Source organism: Eleutherodactylus coqui, chromosome 5, assembly GCF_035609145.1.
Source record: "Eleutherodactylus coqui strain aEleCoq1 chromosome 5, aEleCoq1.hap1, whole genome shotgun sequence".
Classification (NCBI taxonomy): domain Eukaryota; kingdom Metazoa; phylum Chordata; class Amphibia; order Anura; family Eleutherodactylidae; genus Eleutherodactylus; species Eleutherodactylus coqui.
This window is the reverse complement of record NC_089841.1, coordinates 38,833,479-38,849,906: the sequence shown is the minus strand read 5'-3', so window position 1 is coordinate 38,849,906 and position 16,428 is coordinate 38,833,479. Positions and strand designations below refer to the sequence as shown.

The following is a 16,428-nucleotide window of genomic DNA, read 5'->3' as shown; positions in this document are numbered from 1 at the left end:
AACGCAGGCAATGACAGCAGACAGATGTGCACGCAGATGCAGGAAAGGTCACAGGGAGGCTGAAGAAGACACAGAGCCGACTAACCACACAGAAGCAGTCAATCTAGGAAAGCTGAGTGTCACAACCGAACACACACCAATTCTCAGGCAAAGAGGAAGTGCCACAACCCAGCTTAAATAGAGAAATAGTGCCTATTAACCCTACATGTGAGCTGAGAGCCAGGGAACTGGTTTACCCTCTCAGTGCTGGGCAAAAAGACATGTAGGATCCATAGATACTGGGAGAGCAGAGTGATGCTTGTGGCTGCCCACAACCGCAGGAGGGCAGCAGACATGCAGGGCAGACCTTACACTGATACCTTGGCACGCATAACATTTTGTTCCTTGAATAAACCACCATAGAGGGGTCAGATCCTAGATCACCTCCATAAAACAGTGATGATAGCTCTATTACACGAGACCCACTTTCGAAAATCTAACGTCCCCAAATGCACATCACATTATTATACAACATGGCACCACAGTCCCTACCCTAGTAAAAAAATCAATGCTGTATACATTGCCATTCATAAACAACTCTCTCACCAAACAAACTCCTCAAATAGTTCCCAAAGGATGTTAAATTCTCCCTAAAATAAACAGATACTTAACTATAGCTAATGCTTATTTTCCTGCATTGGAGGTACTATCACGATTCACAGCTGGCTCCAAGATTATACTTGATGGCGACTTCAACTTCTGCTTTGACCGGTTGTTGGGCTCCTTTGTGGCTAGATCTGGTGTGTTCTCTGCTGTGATACATAAGTCAAGAAGAGCTCCTGTTATTTTCACAGACCTTTGAAAGGGATGGGTGGGAATAATTCCCTGTGACAACCTTTTTAAATGATGCGCTTTCCTAAAAATCAAAAGAAGTTTGGTACCGTGTTAGCCTTTAGAGCAAAATGTGATTGTTCTCAGTATGAAAAACAAAGTAATCTTGTAGATATTATACATTTTTAACAGCTAACAAAAATACATGATGTTAATGTGAGTTTTCAAACTTTTGCAGGGTTCTTCTTCAGGCTTAAATGGAATAGCTCAGAAGAGATCTAAAGACTTCGACTCAGAGCAAACCTGTACCCTCACACAGATCAAGAACACCCAGAGTCTGACAGGATCAGACAAAACCCCCAACAGGACACGGACACAGATAAAATCAGCTGTTATCAATCTGTCATCTCACAACCCCACTAATAAGGAGCCCAGTCTCCTCTCCAGGGGGCTCTCATTCTGTCCTACTAAAACACTTGACAAAACAGAACTGTGCAGTGACATGGAGGAATAGGAATATTTCAGGAGACTGAGACTGAAAGAGTTCTTCCATGACAAAGAAGAGACAGGACTTTCAAGCACTCAAACACAGGAGGAATTAGGGCCAAGAAGAAGTCTAATTGGACATCCCCTCCTGGCCACAACCCCACTTTGGACAAATATATAGACTCCTGTAGACATTTGGTGCAATCTACTATACTGGACAAGAAGAGAAAGGAAACCTTCACTATCAATATGCAGAAAAGAAGGACCATCTATGCACTCAAAAACAATAGGGAGATCACCATTAAGCCTGCAGATAAAGGTGGTGCTATAGTCCTGATACCTGGCCTGGTGATTCCCCCCCATAACATCAATTTAGAGACCATAAAACATTCACATTCCTTATCAGTGGACTAATTAAGTACTTACTCCTCTATTAATTCTGTTCTGGTATTGTTTTATCCCCTTAGTGACCAATCTTTTTAGTTTTTTCCCATTTTGTTTTTTTCCACCCCCTTTTAAAATAAAACTCCTTTATTTATCAATCAATGTAGCTGTACGAGGGATTGTTTTTTGTGGGACAAGTTGTATTTTTCAATTGTACGATTTAATGTACTGAAACGTTTTAAAAAAATTCTAAGTGGCGAAAAATGGAAAAAAAATAAAATTCTTCTCTGCCATCCTTTGGTGCGTCTTGCTTCTACAGTGCACAAACTGCAACAGAAATTATATGGTATCTCTATTATATGGGTCAGTACAATTACCACGATACCAAACATAGTATTTAAATTTTTTTTCTGTACGGCGTGTATTTGTTTTTTTTTTTTTATGTTTTTTTTTTCAATTTTCTGCTGCCATCTTCTGAATGCAATAACTTTTTTTTTTTTACATTTTTTTATTTTTTATTTTTCTGTCTATGTAGTTGTGCTAGGGTTCATTTTTAGCAGGATGTCCTGTAATTTGCATTTGTACCATTGTGGTATACAAATGATTTTTCTGGTCCCCCTTTTTTGCTATCTCAGGGGCCCAGTCGCAACTGCAACTCCTATAGTGACCCCATTGGTTATTATCACAGCAAGTGTTGCAAGTCAAATTTGAAAAGTACAACTCCGTGTGTCCTTAAAGGGGAAAAGAAAATTATAAAGAGATTTCCAGAACTGTTTACTCAGAATAGGTCATCAATATCTGATCAGTGCGAGTTTCTCGCACCTAGTCAGTCAGCTGTTTGAAGAGGTGGCATACAAGACACAGAACTGTACATTTCATAGTGGAGGTGCCTGGTATAGCAGCTCAATTCTCTTCACTAGAATAAGACTGAACTTTTTATAAGCCATGTGACAAATGAATGTGATATAACTGGCCTGAGAAGAGACCACAGCACTCACCCAAATGTCGCTGTCTCTTCAAACAATATCCTAGCGGTGGACCCCCAACAATCTGATATTGATGACCTTTCCAGAAGGATAGGACATCAGTGACTCATTTGGTTACTTTGAGTCCATAAGCCCAGTTTTTTTCCATACTTAACATGTCTCAGTCTGAATTCTTTATGCCCACATATACCAGAGTTTGAAATTAGGAGGCTACAGAAATTTTGATCCAGAACAAAGCTTAGGTTATAGGGCTCAAACTAGTTAACAGATTCCCTTTAAAATGATTGATAAGTTTTGTGATGTAGCAATAAAAATATATTTTTTGCACAATTAACATAAAGGGGCGTTATCTGGATTGTAGTTGCATTCCCGGTTGAATGAAACGTTTATTGGTTTATCCGTAGTTACATACATTTCTCAATAACTTCAGCCATGATTTTAGATTTAGTGATACGCCTCTTAATAAATTTGGAGTATATTTTGGAAGTCTGAGCAGGACAGAAATCAAACCTACACCTGCCGACTTACATATATGCTATAACTTAAGCTAATTTTCTATGTAAATCATAAAACTGTCAGGCCACAGCAGACTATGCTTGTCCCAGCTGTGCTTGTCCATTCTTTAGAACATTCGAGAGTCTGGCATAAAACAAAATAAAACTCAAATTTTTGCTCAAAAACGAGGGGAATGTTTGCAATTTTTTTGAATGTCACAAAGCTGATGCAACAGCTTTGGCAAATTTTTCTTTATATCATACATAACTTTACTGTCGCTTTTATATTCTTGTGTGCTTTGCCAAAAAAATGAGTTTAAAGCGCTACTTTCCTGTATGAGTTCTTTGATGTACATTTAAATATGACTTTTGGTTAAAACTCTTTTGACATACATTACAGGAAAATGGTTTCTCGCCAGTGTGAATTCTGTGATGTTCAACAAGACGTGCTTTTCTTGAGAAACATTTCCCACATTCTGGACATGAAAATGGCTTCTCCCCTGTGTGAATTCTTTGATGCACAACAAGATTTGATTTAGCAGTAAAACGTTTCCCACATTCTGAACATGAATGTGGCTTCTCATCTCTGTGAATTTTCTGATGTTGATAAAGATTTATTTTATCTGTAAAACACTTCCAGCATTTTGGACATGAAAACGGCCTCTCCCCTGTGTGACTTATTTGATGTCGCTCAAGATGTAATTTCACAGCAAAACCTTTGCCGCATTCTGAACATGAAAATGGCTTCTCCCCTGTGTGATCTCTTTGATGTTCAACAAGACGAGCTTTCCTTGAGAACCCTTTCCCACATTCTGGACAGGAAAATGGCTTCTCCCCTGTGTGAGTTCTTTGATGGTTAACAAGATCTGCTTTCATAGTAAAGCATCTCCCACATTCTGGACATGAATGTGGCTTCTCTCCTGTGTGAATTCTGTGATGTTTAACAAGATTTGATTTCAGGGTAAAATATTTCCCACAATCAGAACATGAATATGGCTTTTCCCCTGTGTGAATTCTCTGATGTTTATCGAGATTTGATTTTAAAGTAAAACACTTTCCACATTCTGAACATGAAAATGGCTGCTCCCCTGTGTGAGCTCTTTGATGGTCGACAAGATGTGCTTTCCTTGAGAAACATTTCCCACATTCTAAACATGAATATGTCTTCTTTCTTGTGTGAACTATTTGATGATCAAGAAGACGTCCTTTCCTTGAGAAACATTTCCCACATTCTCTACATGAAATTGGCTTTTCTCCTGTGTGAACTCTTTGATGTTCAACGAGGCGTATTTTCCTTGAGAAACCTTTCCCACATTCTGGACATGCATACGGCTTCTCTCCTGTTTGGGCTTTTTCATGCTCTTCCCTTCTGTAAATTTTATTCTGCTTCTCAATTTGTGATGAATCAAAGAATGGGTTCTGTATAGAAGGATCAGATGATGAATCTTTGCTGTGAAAGGCTGAGGGGAAATCTGGGACTATGGCATGTTCTTCATATGTATCTTGTGTGATACCATAATCTTCTGCTTTACAACCTGCAGATATCAGATATCCCTCAGAGTTCCTGGTACAATCATCTGCCAAAAATAAAGCTGATTTTAGCATTTGTGAATAATATAACTTTGAATGTGATATTTTATAAAACGTTTCAAAATAAATAGTTAAAGGAGATGTCTCGAGGAAGCAGTGAATTTTTTTTTTTGCCCAGTCCCCCTAATTAAACATACATTACTAATTACCCCTGTAAATTACTTTCCTAGCTGGTTTCTACTTACCGTTCCAGCGTTTCAGCAACTTAAAAAACTTTTTCCCAAGATGGCCACCAGCTCTTTTCGCATCGCTTGCTGTAGCCCGACGTGCGCGCTCCCGAGACGCTACCAGCTGTGTCTCCATGGCAACCAGACGCCCCGCAGCCGCCGACCGGACCCCTGGAGTGAACACGGCCGACCTGTCACCCACCGCCAGGCAGAAGGTAACCGGCGCAGCCCCCCCCCCCCATCACAGCGACAGCCCCCCCGGCCCAGCAACAGCCCCCCCCAGCCCAGCGACAGCCCCCCCCCGGCCCAGCGCTAGTTGCCCCGGCCCAGCGACAGCCCCCCCCGGCCCAGCGCTAGTTCCCCCGGCGCAGCGGCAGCCCCCCCAGCGCAGCGGCAGCCCCCCCGGCACATCACTTACCAGGACAGCTGGGCGGCTTCTCCGGACAGCTCGGCAGCTCTGCACCTTCCTCTAACAGAGGAAGGTACAGAATGGCCGCTCCAGCGCGCTCCCGAGCAGTGACAGCTCGTCTGCGCATGCGCAGAAGAGCTGTAGCGGGGAGCACACTGAAGCGGCTCGTGCTGAATGGAGAAGACCGGACTGCGCAAGCGCGTCTAAAAAAGCAAGCTGCCGGCGAATTTAGACGGAACCATGGAGACGAGGACGCTAGCAACGGAGCAGGTAAGTGGAATAACTTCTGTATGGCACATATTTAATGCACGATGTATATTACAAAGTGCATTAATATGGCCATACGGAAGTGTATAACCCCACTTTGTTTCGCGAGACCACCCCTTTAAGTAAATTTTACTACATAACTTGCAAAGATGGAATGATGGAGGCAGAGAGAAAATACACTAATGAGCTGTCAGATGCTATTAAGAGACAATGGTTGCACTGCCAGGAACAATAAACAATACCTACTTTTACAAAAAGATAAAACCAAGAAAGAAAAAAAAATCTCCAGACATGCGTCAGTATTTGAAATGGGTGACAAAACTCCTTGCTTATTTAGTGCACAATGTACATCCATGCCCTACTCCAATCGACATAAAATAGGGTATTTAGTAGAGATGAGCGAACGTACTCGTCCGAGCTTGATACTCGTTCGAGTATTAGCGTGTTCGAGATGCTCGTTACTAGCAGCGAGTACCACGCGATGTTCGAGTTACTTTCACTTTCATCTCTGAGACGTTAGCGCGCTTTTCTGGCCAATAGAAAGAGAGGGAAGGCATTACAACTTCCTCCTGTGATGTTCCAGCCCTATACCACCCCCCTGCAGTGAGTGGCTGGTGAGATCAGGTGTCACCCGAGTATATAAATCTGCCCCGCCCGCGGCTCGCCTCAGATGCATTCAGACATAGCTCAGGAAAAGTGCTGCTGATGCTGGAGCTGCTATAGGGAGAGTGTTAGGAGTTATTTTAGGCTTCAAGAACCCCAACGGTCCTTCTTAGGGCCACATCTGACCGTGTGCAGTACTGTTGAGGCTGCTTTTTGCAGTGTTGCACTTTTTTTTTTTGTATATCGGCCGTGCAGAGCATTGCGTCCTCAGTCTGCAGTAATTTTACATAGTATAGGGCCAGTAGTGCTGAGGCAGGGACAGTGAAAAAGGTGAAAGACATAAACTGTCTATATAGGCAGTGGGCTTTTCCAAAAAAATTTGGGACAAAAAAATCTATTTGGGCTGCCTGTGACCGTCCTCAGTGTACTGCGTCTCTGCTGGGGGTAGTAGTCCTAATTAATACGCAGCCAGCTAAGTCTTACAGCAGTCTTGCGCAAAATTCTTTCCTGGCTCTGTGTTGCCCATTACATTACCGCTGTCATCCTGTCTAGAGGGAAACAGTCTGCAGTAATTTTACATAGTATAGGGCCAGTAGTGCTGAGGCAGGGACAGTGAAAAAGGTGAAAGACATATACTGTCTATATAGGCAGTGGGCTTTTCCCAAAAAAAATTGGGACAAAAAAATCTATTTGGGCTGCCTGTGACCATCCTGAGTGTACTGCGTCTCTGCTGTGGGTAGTTGTCCTAATTAATACGCAGCCAGCTAAGTGTTACAGCAGGCTTGCGCAAAATTCTTTACTGGCTCTGCTGTGCGTTCCGTAAGCGAAGTCAGCCTCCAACCACAGGCCAATAAGCGGCACATTTAATTACAACGTTCTGTTTCTGCACTACTGGTAATACACCATGCTGAGGGGTAGGGGTAGGCCTAGAGGACGTGGACGCAGGCGAGGACGCGGAGGCCCAAGTCAGGGTGTGGGCACAGGCCGATCTCCTAATCCAGGTGTATCGCAGCCGACTGCTGCGGGATTAGGAGAGAGGCACGTTTCTGGCGTCCCCAGATTCATCTCACAATTAATGGGTCCACGCGGTAGACCTTTATTAGAAAATGAGTAGCGTGAGCAGGTCCTGTCGTGGATGGCAGAAAGTGCATCCAGCAATCTATCCACCACCCAGAGTTCTGCGCCGTCCACTGCTGCAACTCTGAATCCTCTGGCTCCTGCTCCTCCTTCCTCCCAGCCTCCTCACTCCATTATAATGACACATTCTGAGGAGCAGGCAGACTCCCAGGAACTGTTCTCGGGCCCCTGCCCAGAATGGGCAGCAATGGTTCCTATCCCACCGGAGGAGTTTGTCCTGACCGATGCCCAACCTTTGGAAAGTTCCCGGGGTCCGGGGGATGAGGCTGGGGACTTCCGGCAACTGTCTCAAGAGCTTTCAGTGGGTGAGGAGGACGACGACGATGAGACACAGTTGTCTATCACTCAGGTAGTAGTAATTGCAGTAAGTCCGAGGGAGGAGCGCACAGAGGATTCGGAGGAAGAGCAGCAGGACGATGAGGTGACTGACCCCACCTGGTTTGCTAAGCCTACTGAGGACAGGTCTTCAGAGGGGGAGGCAAGTGCAGCAGCAGGGCAGGTTGGAAGAGGCAGTGCGGTGGCCAGGGGTAGAGGCAGGGCCAGACCGAATAATCCACCAGCTGTTTCCCAAAGCGACCCCTCGCGCCATGCCACCCTGCAGAGGCCGAGGTGCTCAAAAGTCTGGCAGTTTTTCACTGAGAGTGCAGACGACCGACGAACAGTGGTGTGCAACCTTTGTCGCGCCAAGATCAGCCGTGGAGCCACCACCACCAGCATGAGCAGACATATGATGGCCAAGCACCCCACAAGGTGGGACGAAGGCCGTTCAGTGCCTCCGGTTTGCACCACTGCCTCTCCCCCTGTGCCCCAACCTGCCACTGAGATCCAACACCCCTCTCAGGACGCAGGCACTACCGTCTCCTGGCCTGCACCCACACCCTCACCTCCGCAGTCCTCGACCCCATCCACCAATGTCTCTCAGCGCACCGTCCAGCCGTCGCTAGCGCAAGTACGCCGCCACGCACCCGCACGCTCAAGCGTTAAACGTGCACATAGCCAAATTGATCAGCCTGGAGATGCTGCCGTATAGGCTTGTGGAAACGGAGGCTTTCAAAAGCATGATGGCGGCGGCGGCCCCGCGCTACTCGGTTCCCAGTCGCCACTACTTTTCCCGATGTGCCGTCCCAGTCCTGCACGACCACGTCTCCCGCAACATTGTATGTGCCCTCACCAACGCGGTTACTGCCAAGGTCCACTTAACAACGGACACGTGGACAAGCACAGGCGGGCAGGGCCACTATATCTCCCTGACGGCACATTGGGTGAATTTAGTGGAAGCTGGGACCGAGCCAGAGCCTCGGACCGCTCACGTCCTACCCACCCCCAGAATTGCGGGCCCCAGCTCGGTGCTGGTATCTGCGACGGTGTATGCTTCCTCCACTAAACCACCCTCCTCCTACGCAACCTCTGTTTCGCAATCAAGATAAGTTAGCAGCAGCACGTCGCCAGCAGTCGGTGTCGCGCGGCGTGGCAGCACAGAGGTGGGCAAGCGTCAGCAGGCCATGCTGAAACTACTCAGCTTAGGAGAGAAGAGGCCCACGGCCCACAAACTGCTGCAGGTTCTGACAGAGCAGACCGACCGCTGGCTTGCGCCGCTGAACCTCCAACCGGGCATGGTCGTGTGTGACAACGGCTGTAACCTGGTGGCGGCTCACCGAAGGGACAAAAGGTTTCAGCAGCGACTTATGGAATACCCTGTGAACCCTCCATGTGGTTGGCAACCCCAGCTCGTAGGCGAGTGGGTTCACCACACGTGTGATGGCAAACGGCCCCACGTAACGTGGCGCCAGCTTCAAGGACGGGACCCGCAATTTGAGATTTTTAGAAGACAGGTATACCTTCTGTCCCACCCTGTAAGGTTCAGACACAGACAGACTCTTCCCACTGCGCAACTGCATACGGGCCCCCGCTGCCTCCAAGTTTCTCTGCACCTCTTTCCATACTCCCCGAAGCGTATCTGTGGCGTCATCCGCTGCCGGACAGAGCGACGGAGTAGGGATTGCTGTAAGGAAGCGAGGATGCTGACCGTATACACTAAAAAATGGAGACACCCCAGTAGAAGAAGAACAAAGGCGGTTGTTTAGTGCAAACTCTGCCAACGGCAGGAACTCTGCCCACTGGTAAGCCTTTTCGCTGGCAAACAACCGTAAATATTGCACTAAGTCTTGGTTCTTCCGCTCAGTCTGACCATTAGTCTGCGGGTGGAACGCTGACGAGAAGGAAAGCGACGTTCCCAGGTTTCTGCAGAAGGCACGCCAAAACTGCGACACAAACTGAACCCCGCGATCAGATATAATATTTTGGGGAACCCCATGTAGGCGAATTATTTCCTTTACAAAAATCGTGGCAAATTCTTTTGCCGAGGGTAGCTTTTTTAACGCCACAAAATGTGCCATCTTTGAGAACCGGTCGACCACCACTAAGATAGTGGTGCATTTCTGGGATTCTGGTAGGTCAGTGATGAAATCTACTGATAAGTGAGACCAGGGACTGGAAGGAACCGGTAGTGGTCTCAGAGGACCCTCCGGAGGACGCCGCCGACTCTTATTGCGAGCACAGACCGAGCAACCCCTCACAAAGTTGCGGATCTCCTGAGACATGCCTGGCCACCAGAAGTATCGGGAGCAAAGCTCCAGGGTCCCCTGGAACCCTGGATGCCCGGCGAGAGCCGACGAGTGGGACTCATCCATGACTCTAGGGCGTAGGGTCTCTGGCACAAACCATCTGCCCTCCGGCACCCCTGACGGAGCGTCCTGCTGAGCATCCTGTAGTTGAGGGACGAAGTTAGACTCTAACACTGCCACCACCACGCCGGGGGCTAAGATATTCTCGGGAGTCATGGTCCCACTGTCTGGTACCCCGAAACTCCGTGACAGAGCATCCGCCTTCACGTTCTTCTCTCCGGGGATATATGTCACGACGAAATTAAACCTGGCGAAGAACAACGCCCACCTGGCTTGACGAGCAGTGAGTCTTTTCGCATTGGCGAGATATACCAGATTCTTGTGATCAGTATATACGGTAATTGGGTGTCTAGCACCCTCAAGATGGTGTCGCCACTCTTCCAGAGCCCATTTGATAGCCAACAATTCCCGGTTACCCACGTCGTAGTTGCGCTCTGCTGAATTGAACTTTCGCGAAAAGAACGCACATGGGCTATAGCCAGACCTCCCACTGACTTCCTGCGACAATACTGCTCCTGTCCCCACTTCCGACGCGTCTACCTCAATAAAAAAGGGTAGTCGTGCGTCCGGCTGTATTAGCACCGGGGCAGTCGTGAATGCCTTTTTTAGACGGCTAAAGGCCTCAAGGGCTGCAGGCGACCACTTACCCAAGTCAGACCCCTTCTTAGTCAGGTCGGTCAGAGGTTGAGCAATAACTGAGTAATTTCTAATGAATTTGCGGTAGAAATTTGCAAAACCTAAGAACCGCTGGAGAGCCTTGAGGTTGTCGGGTCTGACCCATTGGGAGATTGCTGCTACTTTATCAGACTCCATCTGAATCTCTGTGGGGGAAATTACATAACCAAGGAAGGATACTTGTTTAGAGCCAAATGTACATTTCTCTAATTTGACAAAAAGTTGATACTCGCGCAAACGGGTCAGGACCAACCTCAGGTGCCGCACATGTGAATCCCAGTCAGGTGAGTACACCAGGATGTCGTCCAGATAAATGACCAGAAATACCCCCAGGAAGTCGTGGAAGACTGCGTTCATAAAACCCTGAAACACAGCGGGGGCATTACAGAGTCCAAAAGGCATGACCAGACATTCAAAATGTCCTAACGGGGTGTTGAACGCTGTCTTCCATTCATCTCCCTCTCTGATGCGAATTAAATTGTAAGCCCCCCTTAAGTCCAGTTTGGAGAACCAGTGAGCCCCTACCACCTGATTCAACAAGTCAGGAATTAGGGGCAAGGAGCACTGGTTCTTCACAGTGATTTTATTCAAGGCCCGATAATCCACACAAGGCCTTAGTGTCCCGTCCTTCTTCTCTACAAAGAAGAGACCTGCCCCGGCCGGGGACCTGGACGGCCGGATATGTCGGTTGGCCAGAGCTTCCGAGACATAGGACTTGAGGGATTCATGCTCACGACCTGACAGATTGAAAATGGCTCCCTTAGGGATGGGACCGTCGGGAATCAGGTCGATACCACAGTCCCACTCCCTATGGGGGGGCAGAGCCTTAGACAGTCGTTTGGAGAATACATCCTGAAAGTCTGACAAATACTCCGGAATGAGCACCGTATCTGCGGAGCACACAGCTATGGTAGATAGGTGATTGTGACACGATGACCCCCAATGAGTCAATTCCCGGGTGGACCAATCAAATTGGGGGTTGTGCAGTGCCAACCAGGGCATACCAAGCACCACATCAACCGACATTTTTTCCATAACCAAGAAAGACAGTTCTTCCGAGTGGAGGACCCCCACCGTGAACTGTAATCTTGGGGTCCTCCATCGTACCAAGCCTGTAGAGAGAGGGGTAGCATCAATGCTGGTAAAATGAATTGGCGTCTTCAACGCCACAAATTCCGCCATCAGAGAACGGACAAAACCCAGACTTATCAAGTTAGCGGCTGCTCCGGAATCAATAAACGCCCGCCCTGATCGGGAAAAATCCCCGAATCTAACATGACACGGTACCAAAAGTTTAGGAAGTACCTGAAGTCCTAGGCGATCCTCCCTGCAATCGCCTAGGACTCGGAGTTTTCCGCCGGTTCCGGCTGCGGGCGTTGGAGACCTCAGTGGGCAGGTTATCACCCGATGTCCAGCTTTCCCGCAGTAGAGGCAGAGACGATGCAACAAACGGATCCGGCGTCGCTCTTTGGGGTCCAGCGGGTCCACCTCCATCGGCTCGGGCGCAGAGACTGGTAAGGAGGAGGAGGGACCAGGGCCACTGACCTCCCTGACTCTACGGGTCTGCCTGTCCTGCTTCCTAGACCTGAGCCTCCTATCTGCTCTCACCGCTAGCTCCATAGCCTCCCTTAAGGACCCGGGAACGGGATGGGAAATTAACAGGTCTTTAACTGCGTCCGAGAGGCTCTGCAGAAAAACGTCCTTCAGCGCGCTATCGTTCCATGTCGTATCCCCCGCATAGCGTCTGAAGTTGGAGCAATAATCCTCCACACACGACAACCCCTGCCGCAGCGCCAACAACCGTGAAACCGCCAACCCCGCTCGGTCCGGTTCGTCGAAGATACCCCCGAGTTCCTGAAAAAAGGAGTCCACGGACTGCAGGCAGGAGGAACCCTCGGGGATGGAGAAAGCCCATGTCTGTGCCGAGCCCCGCAGCAGGGACATTATCAGCCCGACCCTCTGAGCCTCCGACCCAGAAGAACGGGGACGCATGCGAAAAAACAGGCGACACGCCTGTCGGAAAACAAAAAACTTGTTCCTCTCCCCAGAAAACACCTCGGGAAGAGGGCACTTGGGTTCGGGGCTGGTTGAGGCGTCCGACCCCTGCGACACCCCCCGCTGCTCCTGGGCCACCATGCGGGCGGATAAATCCTGGATCACAGGCACCAGGGCCTGCAGCTGGTTCGTGAGGGAACTGATCGCCTCCATGACAAAAACGGTTTTAAAGGGCCAGTTATTATGTTACGGCACTCTGCCCCCCGAGCGCCAGTTGGGGTGCCCTGATCTCCTGCACCCCACTGTCCCTGCCTACTTGCCTCGGCCCTGGCTAACCCCAGGCGGACAACTGGGCGGCAGTCCCTGCACTGGCTAGGGACCTGGCGACTACCTGGATGGCACTACTAACAGGGGACAGAGTGCCGACAGAAGAGGCAGGTGGAACAGACCAACAAAACTACTAGGTGAAAAAAGGCTGGAGGTGTAGCTCACAGGCAAACGAAAGGAAACTGACAAGCAACTAGGACAGACTAGAATAGACCTGACTAGAGGCTAGCAGAACCAATAACTGGCAGTGAGTTCAGGTCACTGCCAGCCTTTTAACTAAAAGCCTCCGCCCCGGGGCGGAGAGTGGGAGGAGCCGACTCTCCCCCTGTTGCATAAGGGAGGTGGATGAGAGCGGGCGGCACCCTACGGGCGGACACGCCCACGCCGCAGCACACTGGCTGCTCCACGCTGCTGCACGCTGGCTGCTCCACGCCGCCGGGAGATCCCTGACAGCACAGCTCCGGGACGCCGAAGCCGAGCTCGAAGCGGCGCGCGCCGGCCGCGGGACCCAGCGCCGCCCTGCATGGTAACAGAATCGTTCTCTATCACCATAAAAACGGGGACCTTTTAGCTTCATCAATCTGTGTATTATATTCATCCTCCTCCTCCTGCTCCTCCTCCTGAAACCTCACGTAATCACGCCGAACGGGCAATTTTTATTAGGCCCACAAGGCTCAGTCATATAATTTTTGTAAACAATTTTTATACGTTTCAATGCTCATTAAAGCGTTGAAACTTGCACCTGAACCAATTTTTATTTTAACTGGGCTGCCTCCAGGCCTAGTTACAAATTAAGCCACATTAACCAAAGCGATTAATGGGTTTCACCTGCCCTCTTGGTTGGGCATGGGCAATTTTTCTGAGGTACATTAGTACTGTTGGTACACCAATTTTTTGGAGCCCTCGCCTACAGTGTAATCCAATTAATTTTTTGCCCACCTGCATTAAAGCTGACGTTACATCAGCTGTGCTGTGCACTGCAATGGGATATATTTATGTACCGCCGGTGGCTTCATGGTACCCACCCATGCTGTCAGTCCACACAGAGTTGTAACTGCATGTGTCCACTTCTAAAGAACCCCAGTCTGACTGGGGCATGCAGTGTGGGCCGAAGCCCACCTGCATTAAACATGACATTACCTCGTCCTACAGGAATATTGGAAAGACGTGCTTGTCTTCATGGAAACGCATCTAGGGGCACCGAGGATCATGCATCCTGGAACATGCCTCTTTGGGCTTGTGGGAGACCTGCCAGTGGCCGCAGCAACACGTACATTATACAAGCTGCTACTCTTCTATGCAAAAAAAGTGATCCTACTTAATTGGAAACACCCTGGGAGGCTGACTAGGAGCGCATGGGTCCGGGTCGTTAATGCTGAAATCCCAATGTACAAATTGACATACATGGCCAGAGGGTGCCCTGAAAAATTCGACAAGATTTGGGATAGCTGGGTGAGCTGCCCCGCGACTGCGTCGGGAGAGCCAAGCCAGGCAGTAGGGGGGGAGTGAGGGAGAGAGAAGGATAAAAAGAGAGACACCTGTTAAATCTGCTTTCTACGATAAAACCCTATGCTCAGAAAACTATTTTTCTCTCCTCTATTCCCACAGTTCTTCTTAAGAGAGTCGTGCCAAGGGGTTGGGGGAGGGGGGTCTAAGTTTAAGTTTTTGCTTTTTTCTCCTGATTGATGACAGCTGATCTATTCAAGGTTAGCAATAACTGATAAAGTTAAGAGTTTAAAGGGGGGGGGCAAAAGAAATAAAAAGTACTAGCCAGGTATAGCATGCCAAGAAGAAATATGTATATGTACGCAGGCGAAGGTTACCTCTACCCTGTTTTTCATGCAATGTACTATCTGCTGAATCTGACACCTGCGGTGCCAGTTATCCGTGTTTATATGCTTTTTAATTTCTGGCTAAATAAAATTCCTTTAAAAAAAAGAAACTAAAAATATATTAAAATATATTTATGTACCGCCGGTGGGTTCCAGGGAGCCACCCATGCTGTCGGTCCACACGGAGTTGTAACTGCATGTGTCCACTTCTAAAGAACCCCAGTCTGACTGGGGCGTGCAGTGTGGGCCGAAGCCCAACTGCATTAAACATGACATTACCTCAGCTGTGATGGGCAATGCAATGGGATATATTTATGTACCGCCGGTGGGTTCCAGGGAGCCAATCATGCCGTGGGTCCACAGGGACTTCACAATAGGGAGTTGTATCTGCCTGTGTCTATGAATTAAAAACCCCGGTCAGGTTGGGGCATGCAGTGTGGGCCGAAGCCCACCTGCATTTAATCTGACGTTAGCTCTGCTGTCCAGGGCACTGCAATGGGATACATTTATGTACAGCCGGTGGGTTCCAGGGAGCCACCCATGCTGTGGGTGCACACGGAATTCCCATTGCAGAGTTGTACCTGCCTGTGACTATTTATAAAAAAACGCGGTCTGACTGGGGCATGCAGACACCTTGACAGAATGAATAGTGTGTGGCACATAGGTTCCCCATTGCTATGCCCACGTGTGCAGCTCCTGATGGAGGTGGCACAGGATTGGATTTCTCATTGCTTCTGTACAGCATTGTGGGCTGTCACCCCGCCCCTTTTAAAGAGGATCGCTGCCTAGCCGTGCCAACCCTCTGCAGTGTGTGCCTGCGGTTCCTCCTCATGGCAGACGCACTTATAAATAGACATGAGGGTGGTGTGGCATGAGGGCAGCTGAAGGCTGCGCAGGGACAATTTGGTGTGCGCTGTGGACACTGGGTCGTGCAGGATGGGGGGGGGGGGGCAGCATGTAACCCAGGAGAAGTGGCAGCGGAGTGTCATGCAGGCAGTGATTGTGCTTTGTTGGAGGTAGTGTGGTGCTTAGCTAAGGTATGCATTGCTAATGAGGGCTTTTTAGAAGTAAAAATTGTTGGGAGGGGGGGGGCCCACTCTTGCCGCTATTGTGGCTTAATAGTGGGACCTGGGAACTTGAGATGCACCCCAACATGTAGCCCCTCGCCTGCCCTATCCGTTGCTGTGTCGTTCCCATCACTTTTTTCACAAACGGAAACCTTAGCGAGCATCGGCGAAATACAAAAATGCTCGAGTCGCCCATTGACTTCAATGGGGTTCGTTACTCGAAACGAACCCTCGAGCATCGCGAAATTTTCGTCCCGAGTAACGAGCACCCGAGCATTTTGGTGCTCGCTCATCTCTATTTATGGCATACCTCAAAAGAAATACCATCAATTTGAAGTTGACCACAGAAATACAAGAGACATCTATTACATTTCTTGATGTCTTTTGAATCCGGACAACAAGAGGTACACTTTCAGCAACTTTATTTAGGAAACCCACCACTACGAACAGTCTCCTTTCATGGGAGAGTTGCCATCCATACCCCCTCAGAAGCGGTATCTAAAAAGGACAATTGC

The 16,428-nt window shown here is 48.7% G+C and overlaps 1 pseudogene; it reads right to left on the bottom strand.

Annotated features, from left to right (window-relative positions):
• The window catches only part of LOC136628742 (zinc finger protein 850-like), a 101,282-nt pseudogene that overhangs the window by 48,951 nt on the left and 35,903 nt on the right, over nt 1-16,428 (bottom strand).